This window comes from Rhinolophus hipposideros (genome assembly GCF_964194185.1).
Source record: "Rhinolophus hipposideros genome assembly, chromosome: 8".
Classification (NCBI taxonomy): Eukaryota; Metazoa; Chordata; class Mammalia; order Chiroptera; family Rhinolophidae; genus Rhinolophus; species Rhinolophus hipposideros.
Genome location: NC_138054.1, coordinates 7,632,352 through 7,652,645, shown reverse-complemented (window position 1 = coordinate 7,652,645; position 20,294 = coordinate 7,632,352). Strand labels below are relative to the sequence as shown.

At 40.8% G+C, this 20,294-nt stretch overlaps 2 pseudogenes across 2 annotated transcripts; one reads left to right on the top strand and one right to left on the bottom strand.

The window, feature by feature from the left end:
- Positions 1-5,744: 5,744 nt before the first annotated feature.
- LOC308500952 (large ribosomal subunit protein uL4-like) lies at positions 5,745-10,687 on the bottom strand (annotated as a pseudogene). Its single transcript has 2 exons — positions 10,619-10,687; positions 5,745-6,938 (listed from the first exon to the last, which is right to left on the bottom strand). The product of its transcript is annotated as a large ribosomal subunit protein uL4-like (transcript).
- Positions 10,688-18,278: 7,591 nt separating this feature from the next.
- LOC308500951 (thioredoxin-dependent peroxide reductase, mitochondrial-like) lies at positions 18,279-19,111 on the top strand (annotated as a pseudogene). The gene has a single exon. The product of its transcript is annotated as a thioredoxin-dependent peroxide reductase, mitochondrial-like (transcript).
- The last annotated feature ends 1,183 nt before the right edge of the window (positions 19,112-20,294 follow it).

Below are 20,294 nucleotides of genomic sequence, written 5' to 3'. Positions count from 1 at the left end.
TTCAGCAATGAGGTGTGTAGCACTTTTCCCAGGATGAGTTTGCAAACTTCATTGTCACACCTCATATATAGCTTATAAAAGTGATATTAATGTTTCTTTTTCTTTTTGTTTTGCTGAAATTGATCTTAAAAGTGAAGTCTCCAGTAGCAAGTCTCCCTAAGACTGTTTCTGCCTTCTATTTTGCCTTTGTTCATATTTGTGAATTTCTCTTTTTTTCAGAAATTTGGGGACACAAGCAACTTTCCCCTTGCTTCTAAAATAAGTTTGTATTTATAGAAGGACATTTTGGCTGTTTTCATGTCTTGACCACCGTAAACAAAGCTGCAATGAACATCGGAGCACACGTGTCTTTATGTATAAATGTTTTCAAATATTTTGGGTAGATACCCAGGAGAGGAATTGCTGGGACATATGGTAATTCTATTCGTAATTTCTTTCACTAACACTTGTCACCCCCAATTAATTAATAAATAAATAAATAAAAATTAAAATAAATAAATAAATTATATAAATGTCTAACCACTATGCTGTACACTTGAAACTAATATAAAACAATATTTAATGTCAACTATAATTGAAAAATAAAAGATCTTTACATTGAAAAATAAAATAAAATAAAATAAAATAAGTTTGTATTCATTGTAGACGTTCCTTATTCTAACCATATTCTGTTATTGAAGACAAGATCCTTGAGGACCGAGGTCAGAACAAGGTCTTACTCAACACTAGTTTCCATGGTTGATAGTTCACAGCCATGTCACGTAGGGTTTTCAATCAGGATGAAAACGCCCAGCAGCTGGATGTCCAGCTGCCAGTTCATTACTTTGAGAAGTGAAACTGTTTCCACCCAAGTCATTGCATACAAGGCATGGGGGCTGACTTTCTGCCCACAGGGACTTCCTGCATGATTTCTTTAACAATCTTCCCTACCGCCCTGTGATTGGTGACAAAAAAACCCAAAACAAACAAACAAAAAAACTGTCATTGTCATCATCTCCTCAGACATATATCATACCCAGAAGAGAAAGCCAGCAACCATGTGGTGGGTAGGATTTCCTCCAGGAGAATAGAGGTACCAGGGTGGGAACAGAGCCCCAGAGCAGCAAACGAGAGACCTGCCATGGAATTTTGGGTGAACGTGCACAGGTCATTCCACTTATCTCTCTGCCTGAAGAGTGTCCTCTGAAAATAACATATTTGTACCATTTGATGTAGAAGTGGTGAGGCTTGAATAAATGTTTTTGGGAAAGTGCTTTGACACATGGGCAAAGCCACCCAAATATTCATCTAAAATAGACTGGTTAGCAAGTGGCATACCCATGATAGCACATGGAAACAGGTCCAACAACCAGAGAATGTCAGCTCAGAAGTCAGACAACATAGAGGGTAGGCAGGGTCTGGGATATTTGTTTGAAGTTGGATTAGGGGATGCGGGAAAGGGACACAAGAAATATGCTCTGTTTGTTTATTTCAGCTTCATCATAACCCTGTATATATTACGATTTTATTTCATAGCTAAATTAGCTGCGATTCACAGAGACTAAATAACCCAAATAAACAGAGCAATCCAATGGCATGACTGTTTATTTAGGGGTGCCTGATTCTGAAGCCATACTCCTCATATAACATAGAGAAGCTATGTGTGTGTGTGTGTGTGTGTGTGTGTGTGTCTGTCTGTCTGTGTGAGAGTGAGTGTGTGTGTTTAATGCTTCTACACAGGCAAAGTATTAGATGTGCAAATCATGGTTGATATCCTGTATCAGGGATTTAAATGAAAATGAGTTTAATGGAGGCACTGTTTATAGATGTGGGAATAGAGCTGAGGGAATCATGAGGGGGAGGCTAGTGTTCAGGGACTTGCAGCAGCAGCAGCAGTTTTCAGCCCCAGGCCTGAAGGACTGGCAGAGCTGTAGCCTTGCAAAAGGAGCTCAAGCAGGAGATGTGGCCGGAGACACACAAAGACACAGCCCCAACAGAGGCTTGGTGGGGGGTGGGAGGAGGTAAATACCCTGATCTGGCCTCTCTCTCCTCTAACCCTCATGTCTCCTGTCAGTACTTCCCCTACCTATCCAGAAACTAGGACGGGGGCCTAGCTGATGCAGCCCATTGAGGTCAACACCTTGGGGCCCAGCCCAAAGGCAGAGAATGATGGGGGGAGGCAAATGGAGAATGAGAGCACAATAATCAACTACGAGTGTGGCCTACTGGGATCAAATCAGAATTGTAGAGTTATGAAACAGCTAGTATGACTTAAGAACATAAAAAGCAATAGCAAGCTGGACTGGGAGTCCACAGCTTCACCAGCAAGTAAAGCGGAGAGCAGTGAAATGAAGAGAATCATCACATGGGACATTGGAGAGAGGATTAAAAATATTCCCAGCCATTCTTGGTCAGCGTACTATGTAGCAGAGCAAAGCTAACTGATAAAGTCCAGATTAGGGTTTACTGTGGGTCTTTTAGGACAAGTGTTTATCTGTTTCCGCTTCTTCCCTGCCCTCCTCCAACCCCTTTGGAAGTGGAGTTGCCTTGTTCTCAGTCTGTGCTCCTTATGCAGGCAGCACTCCTTCACTTGGACAGCTAAAGGGTCTTATGCTGGGAATCCACTCTAGATGGGAGGAAGAGCCGAGGCCTGGGATTGTGCCAATACCATTGCAAAGATAAAGCATCATATAGTCCTAATAGGACCCTGCTTGAAATATATGAGGATAGTATACACATCCCTGCCGTGTTGGGTACCAGTCTCCCTTTGGGTGTAATTACTTAGAGACTTCTGCTGGAATGAGCAGTTTGGAAATAGAGTGCCAGGTTTGATTAGCAGGTATGTCAATCTCAGTCTGATTGTTCTGTATTCTGAACTCCATGCTCATCCTACATGAAGTGCACTGGTTGCAAAAAATTTAAAACAGGAAGCATAAAGTGCCTGCCTTCACGCTCGGAGCAGACCACAATCTAAGTGTGGTGGTACCTCCACGACTTTGTAGTGCAGCAGATTTCTTTGGATGATTTCTTAGGCAACCGTATTTATTGCGCTCTTGCTACATAAAATATGTACAGAACTTTGACATGTGTTTTAGTTTCCCAGGACTGCTGGGACATAGAACTACAAACTGGGTGGTTTAAAACAACAGAAATTTATTCTGTCACAATTCTGGAGGCCATAAAACCCTAGACCAAGGTGTTGGCAGAACCATGCTCCCTCTGGTGGTTCTAGGGGAGAAACCTTCCTTGCCGCTTTCAGCTTCTTGCTGCTGCCTGTCTTGTGGAAGCAACGCTCCAGTCTTCGGCTCTACCATCGTATGGTCATGTCTCCGTGCATGCCTTTGTTTCTCTGGGTCCAAATCTCCCTCTCCCTTTCTCTTGTAAGGAGGCCAGTTGTAAGATATTGGGCCCACCGTAAATCCAGGAAGATTTTTTTCTTGAGACCTTTAACTAATTACATCTGCAAAGACCCAATTTCCAAATAAGGACACATTCTGAGGTTCTGAGTGGACACGCATTTAGGGAGGGGGGACACTATTGATCATACTGCCACATGATTTAATTTGGATTCTGCTGCTATGAACTTTAATGTTCATTATTTCCCCAAATACTCCTTTGTTCCCAATTTTCTTAGAAATTTATGTGCAAAGCATTTTCTCCTCCTCCTTCTTCCTCTCTCTCTCTCTCTCTCTCTCTCTCTCTCTCTCTCTCTCTCTCTCTCTCTCTCTCTCTCTCTCTCTCTCTTCCTTCACTTTGGAATAAGATGAGTGCTCTGTCCACCCCTCTGTCTTTCCTAAACTGTCTTATTTCATGATGGAATTTTCATCTTCTTGCTTGCACTTTACTTGGTACGATAAATCTAAATGAAACTGTTTTCTTTTAATGAAGAAAGAAATTTTTTCTGCTCTTAATGTTTAGCCTCCAAGGTTAGGCACCCCCCAGAGACATTATCAATGGCCCATTTTCATTTAAGGTCTGCAGCCAGGTCACCACACCATTAAATTGGAAAAGGAGAATGTTTTTCTTGTTTCCGTTTTGTGGCCTATTGACTTCTTGTATATATTTCAGCAGTCTGGTCTGGACAGGAGGTGGCTGTATCCCTCAGGTAAGGGGCTTTCCTGCAAATCTGCAAAATAACCACCATTTCTCACAGTCTAACCTCCCCTAAAACAGACACCAGACTTACCGCTAAATATCAAAATAGATAGATCATTAAGAGCTTTATTCAAAGCTCTAACATAACAATATTATGAAAATAGCAATTAGTGCATGTTTGAATTTTTAAATCTAGAGTATTTCTGCCTATTACCTCATGCCATTTGGAGAGATGAAATTCTGCATCTTTCTCAGATGGACTGCAAGCCTGATCCCTCCTCTTGTATATTCCTGTTATGAAGAAGAGTTAAGGAAGAAGAACAACCATAAAAATGAGTGCTGAGTGCTTTTGATATGCTGACAAGCAGCATTAAGGAGATTTTCTTAATCACTTCTTATAATAACCCTGCCAGGTGGCCACAGATTCATAGATGGGAACTGAGGCCTAGAGAGGTGAAGTACCTTTGCATGCCAGTGATGTCTCCTAATACTTATTTCTGTATTCTTCTTTTCCCCCTCATGTCTGAGTCCAAATGAGAAACAGTGACTCCCTCAACTTTGCATAATTCAGGGAGGGTTTATTTATAAAAGAACTGTTATGGTGTGGGAGAGTGGAGAAGAATGACAGAGGATGGTACAGATATTCAAAATGAGGAGCATTAGAATGCTACCCTCCCAAGGCCCCGCGGCTGAAGAGTAGAAGTGACTGCTGAACACAGGGGAACAGTTGGGTAGAGGAGACCTCCTTGAGAAGGATAGTGGCCTTCAGTCAGGGAACAAGCCAACCAGAGATGACCTTGAAAGAATAATAAAATGTCTTCCCTCTCCTTTCACTCAAGCTATAGAAGACTTTTAGGAGTTTCTAGGTGCAGTAACCAGCTTGTCCTGGTTTGCCCCAGACTTTCTCAGCTTTAGCAATTTAAGTCCTGCATCCCAAGAACCACCTCAGTCCCAGGTGAGCCATGTCCATTGTTTATCCTGGCTGTTGGGCGCTGAGCCACGGGTAGGTGCTGCCTTGGGTACCAGCATAGAGGCACGGTGGCTTACAGAAGCCTGATGTCACCCATTCAGCTAGTTCATCATTCACTCATTAGCCCAACTAGTACTTATTGAACACTTAGTATGTGCCAGGTACTCTTCTAGTCACTGGGTAGTCAGCAGTGAACAAGACGAGGGCCCTAACTCAGAGAGTGAAGGAGACAGATAATAAACAAGGGAATAAATAAATATATAATAAACGGTAGGTCCCCTTATTTACAGTATTGCTTTCTGCAGTTGCAGTTAAATGGAAAATTCCAGAAATAAACAATTTATAAGGTTTTAATTGAGCTCTGTTCTGAGTAGCCTGATGAAATCTCCTATCTTCCTGCTCTGATCCTCCGGGGTCAGGTCATAAATCATCCCATTGTCCAGCTTCTCCATGCTGTATACACTGCCCGCCTGGTGGTCGCTTAGTAGTCTTCTTGGTTATCAAGTTGGTTATCACATAGAGAAAGAGACCACATTCACATAACTTTTATTATAGTTGACCCTTAAACAACACCAGTTTGAAATGCACAGCTCCTCTTATACTCGGATTTTTTTTTTTCATGTTTCTCACTTCTTTGATCAGCCTTTTATTCAAAATTAGTTGTCCAAAGTGATTTGACCTTTACAGAACAAATTTCAGTTTATGTTGCAGGTTTCTTTTCTGTGGGCTTCTTCTCAGCTGCTGGTGTCCTAGTAGCTGCAGCCTTTTTCCCCACCAAAGGCTGCTTCTGCTTCGTAACTCCAACATCCTATTTTTCCTTTCTTCCCTGTCGCTGGCTTCTTGCCTGGAACCCCCCGCTCATCTGATTTGGCTTCTAGCGCTGCTGTGGCTTTATCCACTGGAGCTGGTGATTCTCGGCCTGGTGAAAAATGGTGTTCTGGCGCATGGTCTCTGCATGTGGGTTTAGCGTCAACCCAAATGATTCTCGGGTTTTCCAGTGGATTCTTCTTTAGGACTCTGTGGTGAATCTTCTCGGGTGGAGCTCAGAGAGCTCTTTAGATCTCTGGGCTTTTCAAGATTCTGCTAAAGTATGTATTGAGCATCTAGTGTGTGGGAAGGTTGTCGTTACTCTTGAGGGAGGCAGATGTACGCCGAGTGCCACACAGATCATCCAACTTGCGGAAAACACTTTCAGTCCAAGTGCAGAAACGGCCCAAATGCCCACCAGGAGCAAGTTTCAAAATGCTCAGTTTGCTTACATTAAGCAGAGTAATTCTAGGGATGTTTGTGAAGGCTTTGATGATGCCATTGTCCTCCTTATAGATGATGCAAAGTCCCCTGCACTGCATATGATGACAGTTTCCCATTTTGTCCTTGCCAGCTCTCATTCGCTAAGAGGTATAGAACTTTTTTATATTATTCCAGGCCTTAAGTTTCTTAAGAAACAAAACAGCCTCACTGGTCTTCTTGTGACCTTCAACCACCCAAGGAAGTTCAGGAACTTCCTCAATACGATGACCTTTAGACATGCCCAATGCTGGTAAGGCCGTGTCAAGGCCGCCAGGGCAGAGCAGATGGCATATTGCTTCTGTGTTGTGTTCACTCTGTGGTGCCAACAACGCCAGGTTTTGGTTGGTGCATGTAGCGCCATGACACATATTGCGAAAGCACCTGGCCAGAGTGATGAGTCCCACTGCCTTGAATGCTGGGAATTTGAGCCACAGCTCTCCCAGGACCCACTGCTCAGCACTGGTTTGATGACCTGCCAATTCACTAACAGCACAGGGCTGTCTGTTGTTTCTGTGCAAGTTGGTGCAAACAACTTCACAATATCTGGTCGAATGGGAACTGTAAATACAACAGGCAAAGTGACGTTTTGGCCAAATGATTCCCTCTTTTTGGAATGCACCAATGTCACTGGACAAGCGCACCCACCGTGGGGAGAGGAGACACTTCTCAACCTGGTGGCTCCCACAGGAAAAGAAAGCTATACCCAGATTTTTAAAAATAACTACCATAAATACATTTTTTCTTCCTTATTTTCTGAATAACACTTTTTATCTAGCTTACTTTATTGTAAAAATACAGTGTATAATACATATACCATACAAAATATGTTATCAGTAAGGCTTCAGTCAACCGTAGGCTGTGAGTAGGTAAGTTTTGGGGGAGTCAAAGTATTATACGCAAATTTTTGACTTCATGGGGGTCGATGCAATATACAATTCAAGGGCCAACTGTATATTGTTATAATTGTCTCTTATTAGTTATTGTTAATCTCTTACGATGCCAAATTTATAAATTAAACTTTATCATAGGTATGTACAGGAGAATCAGTATTTATAGGGTTTGGCACTATCCATGTTTTCAGACATCCACGGGGGTCTTGGTATGTATCCTCCATGGACAAGGGGAGACTACCGTAATTTCAGGTAGTGATAAATACCACGAAGGAGAAAATGCAGTTCCGAGGGTGGAGAATAAAGGCTGTGACTACCGGCGGTGCCAAAAAAATGTATACACATGACTTGTATTCATCTTTTGTTATCAGTATATATTGAGTATTACAATTTTAATACAGTTTTTTCCTTTCTTAAAATACGTATGCATTTTTTTGGCGCCCTCTGTATATGGACATGTACTCCTTTAGACAGGGTGCTGGGTCTCTCTGAGGAGTTGCCTGCAAGCACATCCTTGCGTGAAGAAGTGTCGTTTGTTCCAGAACATGAGTCAGCTTATAACTGCATGTAGATGCTCATTTATACTCCTCCATCTCCGTGGCTTCCCTCCAGCCTTTCACTCTTTCTCTCTCAAGACTTCTCCCTTCTGCCTTTGGTCCTTTCCTCTCTCCTTAAATTCTAAAGATAGAACACTCCTTTGATTTACCCCTATCAAAATGAAAATTCTCTATGAGGGGCAGTATTGGATGCTGTTACCGGTTATTTATATCTTTGGACTACCAAATGATCCAGAGGCAGGTATGAATAGAGATTGGAGGCTATGCTTGAAGTCATGGGGGATGATGGCAGATGGAGTGGTGATGGGAGGGAGGGAGAAAAGAATTTGGAAGGTTGAAGACATAGAAGATAAACTCTTATTTCTATATTTCACTTCCTAGAATTCCAGATCTTTCTCTCCAAAGAGCTCTTTGTAACTCATAAGTTCTCTCTTATCTGCAGGAAATCAGAGTCTGGAGACCAGAAAGCATTTTTGGAAGGCCCTCAGTGCCGGGAGGAAAACTTGAAGAGGTTAAGGAGTCCGAACACCTAGGCCAGGATCTCCTAGGAGACTAGCATTACTGACTTACTGGGAAAATTCATATTTGATCCCAGTTCTGTCTTTTCTACCATTGTCCAAAGGGATATAGGGAGCCAAGTTGAAGCTCAAAGATTCCCTGAAATTTTATAGTGTCTGTGTAGACAGTATTTATAAGTTCATTCAAAAAGAAAAAAAAGACTGTTTTATCCAAAAATTCTTCCTCTTCATTCAATAACCATGAAGCCAGTACAGCATGATGGAACTTTCTTTGCCTTTGGAATTTAAAAGAGCGGCAAAGGCAGTAATTGATGGCTTTTTCTTAGACCATAGGCAACCACTTGTCACTATCTATTAACGACTGTTTCTCAAGAACATTTTCCTTGTCGGCATTAAGGAAAAAAATAGATGACAAAGCAAAACTAAAAAGCAATTTGTTATATTCCACTCAGAGTAGCTGAACTAAATTTTCCTGGATGACCACATACTCGTACGTGACATACATTCCTTGTGTTTGCAAGTGGTTTGCCATTTATTTATTGTTTGTTTGTTTGTTTGTTGGTTGGTTGGTTTTGCTTTGCAACCCAGATATATTGCAAGAGGCCCTAAACTCTGAATAGTTTCTTTAGGGAGTTGTACTTATGGTCAAGTTATAATCCACTGCTTGCAGGATTTGGTAATGCTCTCTCTCTCTCTCTCTCTCTCTCTCTCTCTCTCTCTCTCTCTCTCTCTCTCTCACACACACACACACACACACACATATGCATATACACATATATACATATATATATGCAGCCCATGTTTAAAGGAGAGATTCTTAACTGTTACACTGATAGATCTCCCTTGTTCTTATATATTTTTTTCCCAAAACACCATTTAACTGATAAAATAATTCATCATAAGAAAAAACTTGTGTCTGGCAATTCATTCTCAACTTACTGATGTAAACTGGGGACAATGTGCCAGTCTTGATTTAGAGTTTTCAGTTCCTTGTCAGTCTGTGTTATGACCTTACGATCTCTATGTAGAGAGAAATTGGCAAACATTTCCCTGAATATCACTTTTTAAAAGAGAAATCTGTCACTGAACCTCACAGAGTGTCCTTATTTTCCCAATGCCTAGTAACACATTACCTCAGAAGGGGACTCTCAGCCATAATGGCTGTGTTCTTAGATAACTTTAAAAAGTTATATGCCTACTAGTCTCCAAAGAAAAGTGGAATCTAATGGATCACAGGGGACCACTTCATCCAGGTGTTTTCAGAAAATTCCTCTTCTGAAAGACTCACCAGATATCCTGTATTTGGGGGCACAATCTATAATTGTGGTGGTCTCCTTTTAGATGGGGGGACATGTTAGGGCCGCCTGCCTATATTCAGTTAGGATTCAGTGTCCTATAATCTTGACAAAACTAGAAGTTTCCTGTATCTAAGCCTGCGTTTCCTGCAGTGTGGACCATTGGAAGTTTCTGGAGTGCAAACTAAGCTCCTTCCTAGACCTAGTGAACTAGAACCTTTGGGTGTAGGGTCAGTGACCTGCACATTTAGTAAGTTTTGCACTTGAGTGTTATGCTCCTCAATCTTGAGAACCTCTGTACCACAACATGTGGGAGAATTCGACATATTTTCTTCACCTGAAACCTTGACAAGTAGAAAGAATTAGCCAGGTTGGCTTCCATTCTTTATTTACAGGTCTAACATGTAAGGTATAGGGTAGGAGTCACTATGAATGCTTGAGAGTCTAAATGACATTAGATTGGAGTGTTTTAGAATAGTTTAATGTATATTCATTGAGTAACTTTTTCATAGCAAGCACTGTGCTAGGTAACAGAGAAATATAGATGACCAAGACATGGCACTCCTGTCTGTGAGAAACTTACAAACACTAGATAAAGCAAATGATTTCTACATAACATGGTAGATGCAAGGCTGGAGAGCTGAAGAGGACATGAAGAAGGAAAAAACAGTATGGCAGTACTTTTTAACTTTCTGATCAGGGCACAACTTACATCCAGAGAAGGGCGTTTATCTTAAGTATGCAGCTCAATGAGTTTTCACGCATGTATACGTTTGTTGAAACCACCACTGAGATCAAGACACAGAACTTTTTCAGCATCTCAGAAGGCTCCTTCCCATGCCCTCACTGCCAGTATCTCTCATCAAAATGTAACTATTCTGACCTCTGTCACCATAGATTGGTGTGGGCTGTTTCTTAGCTTAATATAAATTGAATCACACATGTAATGGACTACTTTTGTCTGGCTTCATTCATCCAATGTATTGTTCACTGTTTCATTCTGTAATGGTTCTTTCTTCATTACGCTGTCGTCCTCCATTGTCTGATTATACCACAATTGATTCTTTCTATCATTGACAGTCATGCGGATCATTTCCGGTGTGGGGCTATAATGATTAACGCTGCTATGAACTGTCTTGTACATGTCTTTTGTTGGACATAAACACTCACCTCTATTGGGTTTATACCTATCAGTGAAATTGCTGGGTCAGAGTTCTGCATGTATATGTCTTTAAATAAAACTGCCAACAGTTTTCCAGAGTGATTGTATCATTTTCCACTCCCAGCAGCAGTGCAGAAGGGTCTCAAGTGTTTCACATTCTTGCCAAAATCTGGTGTTTTCTGTCTTTTTAATCTTGGTTATTTACGATTGTGTGTGTGTGTGTGTGTGTGTGTACGTGTGTACGTGTGTACATGTGTTTGTGTGTGTGTACACGAGGTGGGTATTTTCTAGGATTTCAATTATGGTTTTAATTTACATTTGTGTCATGAGTAATGACATTGACTAACTTTTCACATGCCTCCTGGTCATTTGGGTATCTTGTTTTGTGATATGCTGTTTTAAGTCTTTTGCTCGTATTTTTAAACCTGATCATCTTTTTCTTACTGATTTGTAGGAGTTTAAAAATATATTCTAGTTTACAAGTCCTTTTTTGGACATATCTATCACAGCATACCTTTTCCTGATTACAGGGAGCTGTAGGCGGCCCAGACTTTCAGTGACCAGCAGTCTTGTGGGAGAGTACCTTGTGGTAGCGTACCTTGTTCTTTGAGGGTCTGAGTCTAAGCAACTTGGGTAGAATTTCCCTGACACCAGACTGGGAAACTTTCAATTTCACTCCACCAGGCCATTTAAAGGAAAACAGTTTATTCTAGAAAGATGGTTGTGGTGGCCTTCAGATATTTTCCGAAAGTGATTTCCATCTGAATGCCTCCTACTTACCTCCATTGCTATGCTAGGTAGCTTCCCCGGCTCGTGCCTTTATTCTGTCTCCAATATGGCTGCAGGTCATAATCATCCCAGGCAGAAAAGACGTGTCACGAAGGCACCAAACAAAACCAGTTTCTCACATCCCAAAGCTGTTCTGCCTGGCCACTTGTCTTGGAGGGCACCCATGAACAAGGACCTCAGAAATATCTTTCTATTGACTATCTTTCTTCAGTACGTTCATGAGGAAATAGGCCTCAGAGTTCTTTCCCTCTTTTCTCTGCCATTTCTAGGAGTGGAACTGTGACAAAATACTTTTGTTTGAAAGATTAATTTTCTAATGCCAAAGTGGAGTGTTTATCCCGTGCACCCTGGTGCCAGCAGCCGTAGGGAGCCCCTGTGCTAAGGGCTCATTGTTTTGCTCATTCTCTGTCATCTAACTGGTGTGTCAGATGTGACAAAAGCACCTGACAACGAGAGAAGGACAGTAATTGCTTTGCTGGAGAAAAAAAAATGGACTTGTCTGTTGCAGATAGCTTGGCTTCCTGGAAGCTGTGAAACTGCTGCTTTCAGTTCGTTTCCCTGGACAATTGATGTTTTCTTCCTTTGACATTAAAAAACATACAGAAACAAGTATTTTAAACATAAAATCCTTTATTTTGTTTTTCACTGTGCAAAGGTGGGATTCCCCCACAGCACATTTCTTCATCAGAGAATCTTGTAACAGTGATTAAGTCCTAGGAAATATCCCAACCCAGCATTGCAGACTCTGCAGAAACAAGAGCGGAGAGTTAGGTGTTATGTTGTTTGTCGGTGGCTCTGCCTCTGTCTTCTGAGATGATGTGAAGCGTGTCGGCAGATTTGGACATCAGGGCTTTCTAAATCCCCTTAAAATGGATGTCCCTGACACCCAGGAGGCTTTTCCATCTGTCTTCTTTGCAGGATTCATGATGAGGAAGGGCAAATAATGCAGGCATTTTGGATTCCAAGAATCATGTTTTGAATATTATGTTTAATACAATGTGGATTTGACTTCCCCAGTTAATTTTTGCCTCCAGTTCTTCCTTTTTAAAATTTATTTATTTTTTAAACTTATTTTTAAATTACAGTTGAGGTACAATATTATATTACTTTCAGGTGTACAACATAGTGATTAAACATTTATATACCTTACGAAATGATCACCCTGATAAATCTAGTACCCATCTGACACCATACATAGTTATTACAATTTTATTGACTAGATTCCCTATGCTGTACGTTATATCCCTGTGACTGTTTTCATAACTGGTCATTTATACTTCTTAATCCTTTCACTTTTTTCACCCAACTCCCCAAATCCCCTGTTATCTGTCTATCAACACTTTGTTCTCTGTACCTGAGTTTGTTTCTTAGTTTATTTTGTTTTTTAGATTCTACATATAAGTGAAGTTCCTTTGGTATTTGTCTTTCTCTGACTTATTTCACTTACTATAATAATACCCTTTAGGTCCATTCATGTTGTTGGAAATGGTAAGATTTCAATCTTTTTTATGGCTGAGGGGAAATATAATTTGGGGGCTTCTGCTTATTGGAACCAAAGTCATAAAGATGTTACTTTCTAAGTACCATATTTCATAAGAAAATTATTGTTCAAGAAGACCTCTGAAAATTTTAAAGAAAAGTATTTTTATAATTGGCAAATGGAGGTTCAATTTTGGTTTGGGTTCTGAGTTCATGAATTGGAGTGGACTCTAAAATTAATCTGGGGTATTCCTGGGCTATGGGGGGAAAAAAACAGAAAAACCACGTTCAAATAGGCTCTTGGTTCTGCCCAGCCCTTTCAGAGGACTTGAATTCCTCTCGAGGCCTACAGTATTAATCTACCAGTGCGCAAAGGCAGGTCCCCCCTGTGGTTTCAGAGGGAACGTATCCTTTCAGAATGCATTCTTTTTATAATAATTCAAGGTGCACCATCACCATTGGCTTCATAAGACAACATATTTAGAAGGAATTGAGCTGAATAATTAACTTCTTCACCACTTCCCATAGAATCCTACATTTATAAACCCCTCGAACCCAGGGCAGATCTTTGCTTTTACCCACTTTTATAATTTGAAAATATTTAGTTTAGTGTTTTTTTCAGTAAACTCTAAAATCTTGCCAATTTTGGCCTGTTTTAGTTTAGTTATAAAATATATGCAACTGGCACAGCTCATTTAACCAGATGAATGAAGTACTTCTCTTAAAATTGAATGTACATCGAATGCCAGTTCTAAAATCTGAAGCTCCTCACTCCTTCATCTAAAACCCAACAATCAGCCAAGCTACAGAATTTATAATCCAAACTCTTTTTATCCAGTAAGTGGAAAGCGTAGACTGAGAAGTAATACTGGGGGCACTGCTACCGGGTGAGCAATAAAGCATGTACCCCAAATCACCAGGTTAAACTGTGGTTTCCACAGTTTACAAGTCTTGATGATATTGTTTTTCTAGTAATGGGCTGCGGTTTCTGCAAATGCTGCCAAGGGGCCTGGCATTATGGGTACTTGTCCCATCTCTCTGGGGACATGAAAGCAAAGATCGAATTCTGTACCATAAACCCTATTATCTGCATGCAACCAGTGGGTCCTGTGGTTCCAGAGGCCCAAAGGGTGGAGCGACTGTACCCTTAGCAATCCTAAAAAAACGGCTTCTTTCATACTCCATGCATATGTAGGTAGTGCAACTTTACTTTTCTTCTGTTTCTGGGGTTCCCAGGTCTCTGCCCCAGAGGAGCATGGAATTTCAGGACACAGTTTAACCATCTTCTTCTCTGAAATATTTTTTAATCAATCTCCTTCCAGCTTGGGTTATGTACCTACCACCATCCAGTATGCACATATTGTAATTGTCGGTTTATGTATCTGTCTCTCTCAGGAGACTAGGAACGAGCTTGATGTCTTTAACACTTGAGTCAACGCCTAGCACATAAAGGCCCTCCAAAAATTTTGTTGAATGAATGAATGCAAGCTTGTCAAATGTCCATGCCAGTGAACTGTATCTCTAATCAGCCTTCACCTGATGGGATTAGCCCTTTCCTTGCAATGGGACAGCCACACTGCTTGTCCATGAAGGCAGGCCCAGATCTGTTCCCCACTGGTACCCTGAAGCGCTGGTGTAATATCTTAAGCAGAGTTGCCTGAGAGTCCACTTGGGAAACTGTCATAGCTGGGGGTCCTAGGACCTGCCAGTCTGCTCCTGGTCACCTGTGTCTGACTGCAACTTCAGGACATGGGCAGAGTTGTGTCTTCACCTGTTCTGACACAACAGGCCTCTGTTCTCTGGGTCTTTAATAGAGTGTGAATAAACATATGACTAAGGGACATACACTTTTTAGTAACTTTTGACTTTCCTATAAGTCAAAAGATAGGAATGTCTTCTTTACACTCAGAAATAAACTTCAAAGCACCCATGGTAGAAGCAATATGACTAGCTCAATAGGTCCCAGATTTTGAGCTCTGTGTCCTAACTCAGAGCCACAAAACCATCCTGGTTGCTAACAGATGCTGTGTGGTTATAAACAGAAGTCTTTCTATTTAAGGAAGTTGGAGTGAGGAGCTTATTTTGTAAAGATTTGTGTATAGATGAAAACTTTCTTGATTCTTTGAACTGAAGGGCAGTTTGTCCTTTAAATCAACTAGGTTCTCATTTCAGCATTTGTCCAGAGGGAAAACCATTTCTTTGGACATTGATTTAGGTCAATCTAATTTCTGTTGGTTTGAATCTCAGCCTAAAGATTTTTTTTTAATCTTTTGAGGCTCTATCATCTATAGCTGAAGAGTAAAACAATCCACAGCCTTGCAACTGGAGTCACTGATACTATGTCTCTAGCTTCCCAGGAAACAAAGTTTTCTAGGCAACAAAGAAGAAAGAGGCTTCAAACATTTCCATTAGAAAACTATTCATTTTCTGTTCAAACCATTTGTTTAATTTCCCTATGCATCAACTTTTCCACTTGTTTATACCATGTGCTTCTTTAGCTCAGATGTCTATCCATTCATTCGACAGATGTTTGTATAGCATATACCACTGTTAAACCTGGAATTTGGTATATTAAAAAAAAATTCAGTGTACTTGATCAAAATGGCAGCGTGAGGTGAGCCTCTGTAAAGCTCTTCTGGAATTTACAACTAATCGAACAACAATAACTCCACAAAGGACTCCCTGCACAGCAGACAGTCAAGATGAACAGGCCCATTACTGAATTCACCTCAAGGTGAGCAAATCGTGTGAGTGGGGGAGGAAGGAAGGGAGAAGTGCGGGGACGGAGCCGCGCAGGCACAGGACACAGACCCAGCTCAGTGCTCCGAGCTCGCTGCATCCTGGAACTACTGCAGCAGAGGGAGAGGGAAGAACTCGGACTGCTAGGGCTCCGCTTATGGCCCACAGAGCTGAGGGGGCAGCATATAACATGGCTAAACCCAACGCTCAAGGCAGAAACCTTGGAGAAAAGACTGAGGGAGGAAGGCTGAAAACGGTGGTTTAAGCCCTCACTGCTGAGCAGAGAATGGAGCCTTAGGCACTGAGACTAGCCGCCCCCTCCCTACCCTCCCAGAGCTCGCCTCGCCACCACGTGCCCGGTGCTAGAAGTGATAAAGTAGCAGTGTCAGATCAAAAGATCAGAATATTTGCTGTTCTGAGAACTGTGGACTGCAGACACAGATTCACAGTTCAACTAGTTCTGGCAAAGGGAAGGGAGTTGTGGAAGCAGGACCGGCGGTTGCTCTGGGCCACCTCTCACAACTCACCCCGCCCCTGACCCCACCTGTCTGGGTGGATCCTTGCAGGAGTAAACAGAACTGCTGGAATGTACAGGCTCTGAATCTGGTGAAAGAAGAGCTTTGGAATTTCAAAAGCTCTCTGCATACCCACACCAACACTGGGTCCTCTGACCCAGGCAAACTATTAACAGTGGAGAAGCCCACCTCCCAGGGAATCCCCCCATTGTGTGAGAAGCTGAAATAGTGCAGAGAAAACATAGCACTACCGTGTGAGAGAGAAAAAAATCTCTGCAGTCGGAGAGAAAATAAAACATTCTACCAACAAGTACTGGCAAACAAAAGAAAGACCTCTTCCTATCAACCTGTTGCAGAAGCCACTCCTGAGATGTCTAGGAAGAGAAATAATAAGTCAGTAATTGCCATGAATAACCAAGGCAACAAGACAGCTCAGAAAGAAAGTGAAAAGTCTCCAGAAAAGGAACTTAAACATATGGAAATATGTGACTTAAATGACAGAGAATTCAAGATTGCAGTTTTGAAAAAAACTCAACGAGACGCAAGAAAACACAGAAAGGCAGTTTAATGAACTCAGAAACACAATCAAAGAACAACATGAGCATTTTACAAAAGAGATTTAAATTTTAAAAAATAACAAAATAGATTTTCTGGAGTTTAAGAACTCAATAGAAGAAATCAAGAATGAAATAACTAGCTTAGATAGTAGAATTGACCAGATGGAGGAAAAAGTCAGTGACATCAAAGATAGAAACTTGGAAATTACACAGATGGAAGAAGAAAGAGACTTGAGACTTAAAAGAAACGAAAGAACTCTACAAGAACTTTCTGACTCCATCAGAAAGACCAATATAAGAATAATGGGCATACCAGAAGGAGCAAAAAGAGAGAAGGGAATAGAGAATATATTCAAACAAATTGTTGATGAGAACTTCCCAAACTTGTGGAAAGAACTGGTTCCTCAAATCCAAGAAGCAAATAGAACACCTAATTACCTCAATCCCAACAGGCCTTCACCAAGGCACATTGTATTGAAGCTGTCTAAAATCAATGACAAAGAAATAATCCTCAAGGCATCCAGGGAAAAGAAGACGGTAACCTACAAAGGAAAGCCCATTATATTATCATCAGATTTTTCAGCAGAAACTCTACAAGCCAGGAGGGCTGGAACCAAATATTCAAACTATTGAAAGAGAGAAATTATGAGCCAAGAATACTATATCCAGCAAAGATATCCTTTAGAGATGAAGGAGGAACAAAGACCTTTCCAGACATACAGAAGCTGAGGGAATTTTCTAATACTCAACCTGCACTACAAGAAATACTAAAGGAGGCTATTTGACCACCATCAACAAGGACAATTTGTGGCAACTGAAACATAAAAAGGGGGAGAGTAAAGGCCTGAACTGGAATATGGAAATGGAGAAAGTAAGCATGCTTTAGAAAATGGAATACTCTATCAAATTTTCTTTTACATAAACTTAAGGGTAACCACTTAAAAAATCCAGAACTGAAATATATACTGTAAGAAAAGAAGAAACAGACGGAAACATCATAGAATACCACCACACAGAAATAATAGACAACAACAAAAAAGGCAAAGAAACAATGGAGACACAGCCTTACCAGAAAACTAAAGATAAAATAACAGGAAATCCTCACATATCAATAATCACCCTAAATGTAAATGGACTCAACTCATCAATAAAAAGGCACAGAGTAGCAGATTGAATCAAAAAACTAAACCCAACCATATGCTGTCTCCGAGAGACACATCTCAGCTGCAAGAACAAACATAGACTCAAAGTGAAAGAGTGGAAATTGACACTCCAAGCAAATGGTACCCAGAGAAAATCAGGTGTACCCATAATGATATCAGATGAAACAGACTTCAGGGTTAAAAAGATAACAAGAGACAAAGATGGACATTTCATAATGGTAAAGGGGACTATACAACAGGAAGACGTAATAGTCATCAATATTTATGCCCCCGACTGAAGATGGTGTCTGCAGCTGGAAGGTTGCTCCATGCTTCGGTTGCCCGACATGTGAGCGCCATTCCTTGGGGCATCTCTAGATCTGCAGCCCTTAGACCTGCTGCTTCTCGAAGAATGTGCTTGACAAATGTATTGTGGGCTGGTGCCAGTCAATCAAAATCTGCCTTTAGCACCAGTTCCTCATACCATGTTCCTGCCGTCACCCAGCATGCGCCCTATGTTAAGGGTCCAGTCATTGTCAAAAGAGAGTTCAAAGAACTAAGCCTTGATGACTTTGAGGGGAAATATTTGGTGTTGTTCCTCTATCCTTTGGACTTCACCTTTGTGTGTCGTACAGAAATTATCGCTTTTAGTGACAAAGGCAATGAATTTCATGACGTGAACTGTGATGTTGTTGGAGTTTCCGTGGATTCCCACTTCACCCATCTGGCCTGGATAAACACTGCAAGGAAGAGTGGTGGTTTGGGCCACATGAACATCGCACTCTTGTCAGATTTGACTAAACAGATTTCCCGAGACTACTGGTGTGCTGTTAGAAGGTCCTGGTCTTGCACTGAGAGGCCTCTTCATAATTGACCCCAATGGGGTCATCAAGCATTTGAGTGTGAATGATCTCCCTGTGGATGAAGTGTGGAGGAAACTCTCCACCTGGTGAAGACGTTCCAGTTCGTGGAAGTCCACAGAGAATTCCACCCTGCAAACTGAACGCCGGATTCTCCTACCATCAAGCCAATCCGACTGCTTCCAAAGAACACTTCGAGAAGGTAAATCAGAATAGACCATCCCATGTGCACCTGCAGCTTCTCAAAAGAACCACAGTTGGGACTCACTTTTAGCATTTCAAAGATGATTATTTATAGAAGTGAAAAACCAATTATGCTTGCATTCATAAATGTTACTCCAAATGTTTTGTTCGTGTAACATTGGCTTTTTAAACATGATTAGTTACTAACATGAATCCTTGACTGGTCACTTCTTGATGGCTAGCTAGTTTGTAGAATGCCTAGTTCACCCATTTCTTTGATCATATCTTCAACGGAAAACACTCTTAGCCTTTCTGGAACTTTTGTGTGTACCAGAGTGGCTCCTCAAGTATCGAAAGCCTCTAATACAAGGTCCTGAAATTTTCTTCTTGAATTTCTTTGTATTAAGCTGCATTTTCTTTTAAGGTAACAAAGATCATAGTTTCACCTTCTTAGCATCAGCAGTCTAATTAACAATAGGAGTGAATGTGTATGCGATTGAAACAAATGTGAATCATGTTTCTTTAAAAAAAACATGGTGGCAAAGTGACTTAGCTGATCATGCATGTTCCTCTTCCCTGAAATTTACAGTTTATATACTTATTTTACTTATATTATTTGTTAGCTGATTTAGTGTTTGTATACATTTCTAGATAATGGTTGAGTATAATTATAAAGGATATTTATTGAATCCAGGGATTGCATTTTGAAATCGTTGTAATTTTTTGCCAAAGCGGTCAGTGTAAAGTATATAATAAAAACATTTTTAAATAATAATAATAATAATAAAAAATCTATGCCCCCAATCAGGGAGCACCAAAATATACCAAAAAACTACTAACAGAACTAAAAGGAGAAATTGACCAAAACACAATTATACTAGGGGACTTAAATACATCATTAACAGATATGGATAGATCATCCAAACAGAAAATAAATAACGAAATAGCAGCCCTAAATGACACATTAGATGAAATGGACATAATTGAAATATAGAGAGCACTTCATCCTAAAACATCAGACTATACATTCTTTTCTAGTGTACATGGAATATTCTCAAGGATAGACCATATATTGGGACATAAAATCAGCCTCAGGAAATTTAAGAAGACTGAAATCATACCAGGCATATTTTCTGATCACAAGGCTTTGAAATTGGATATCAACTGCCAAAAGAAAGCAGGGAAAAAACACAAATACATGGAGATTAAACAACATACTTTTAAAGAAAACCAGGTCAAAGAAGAAATTAGAGGAGACATCAAAAGATACATAG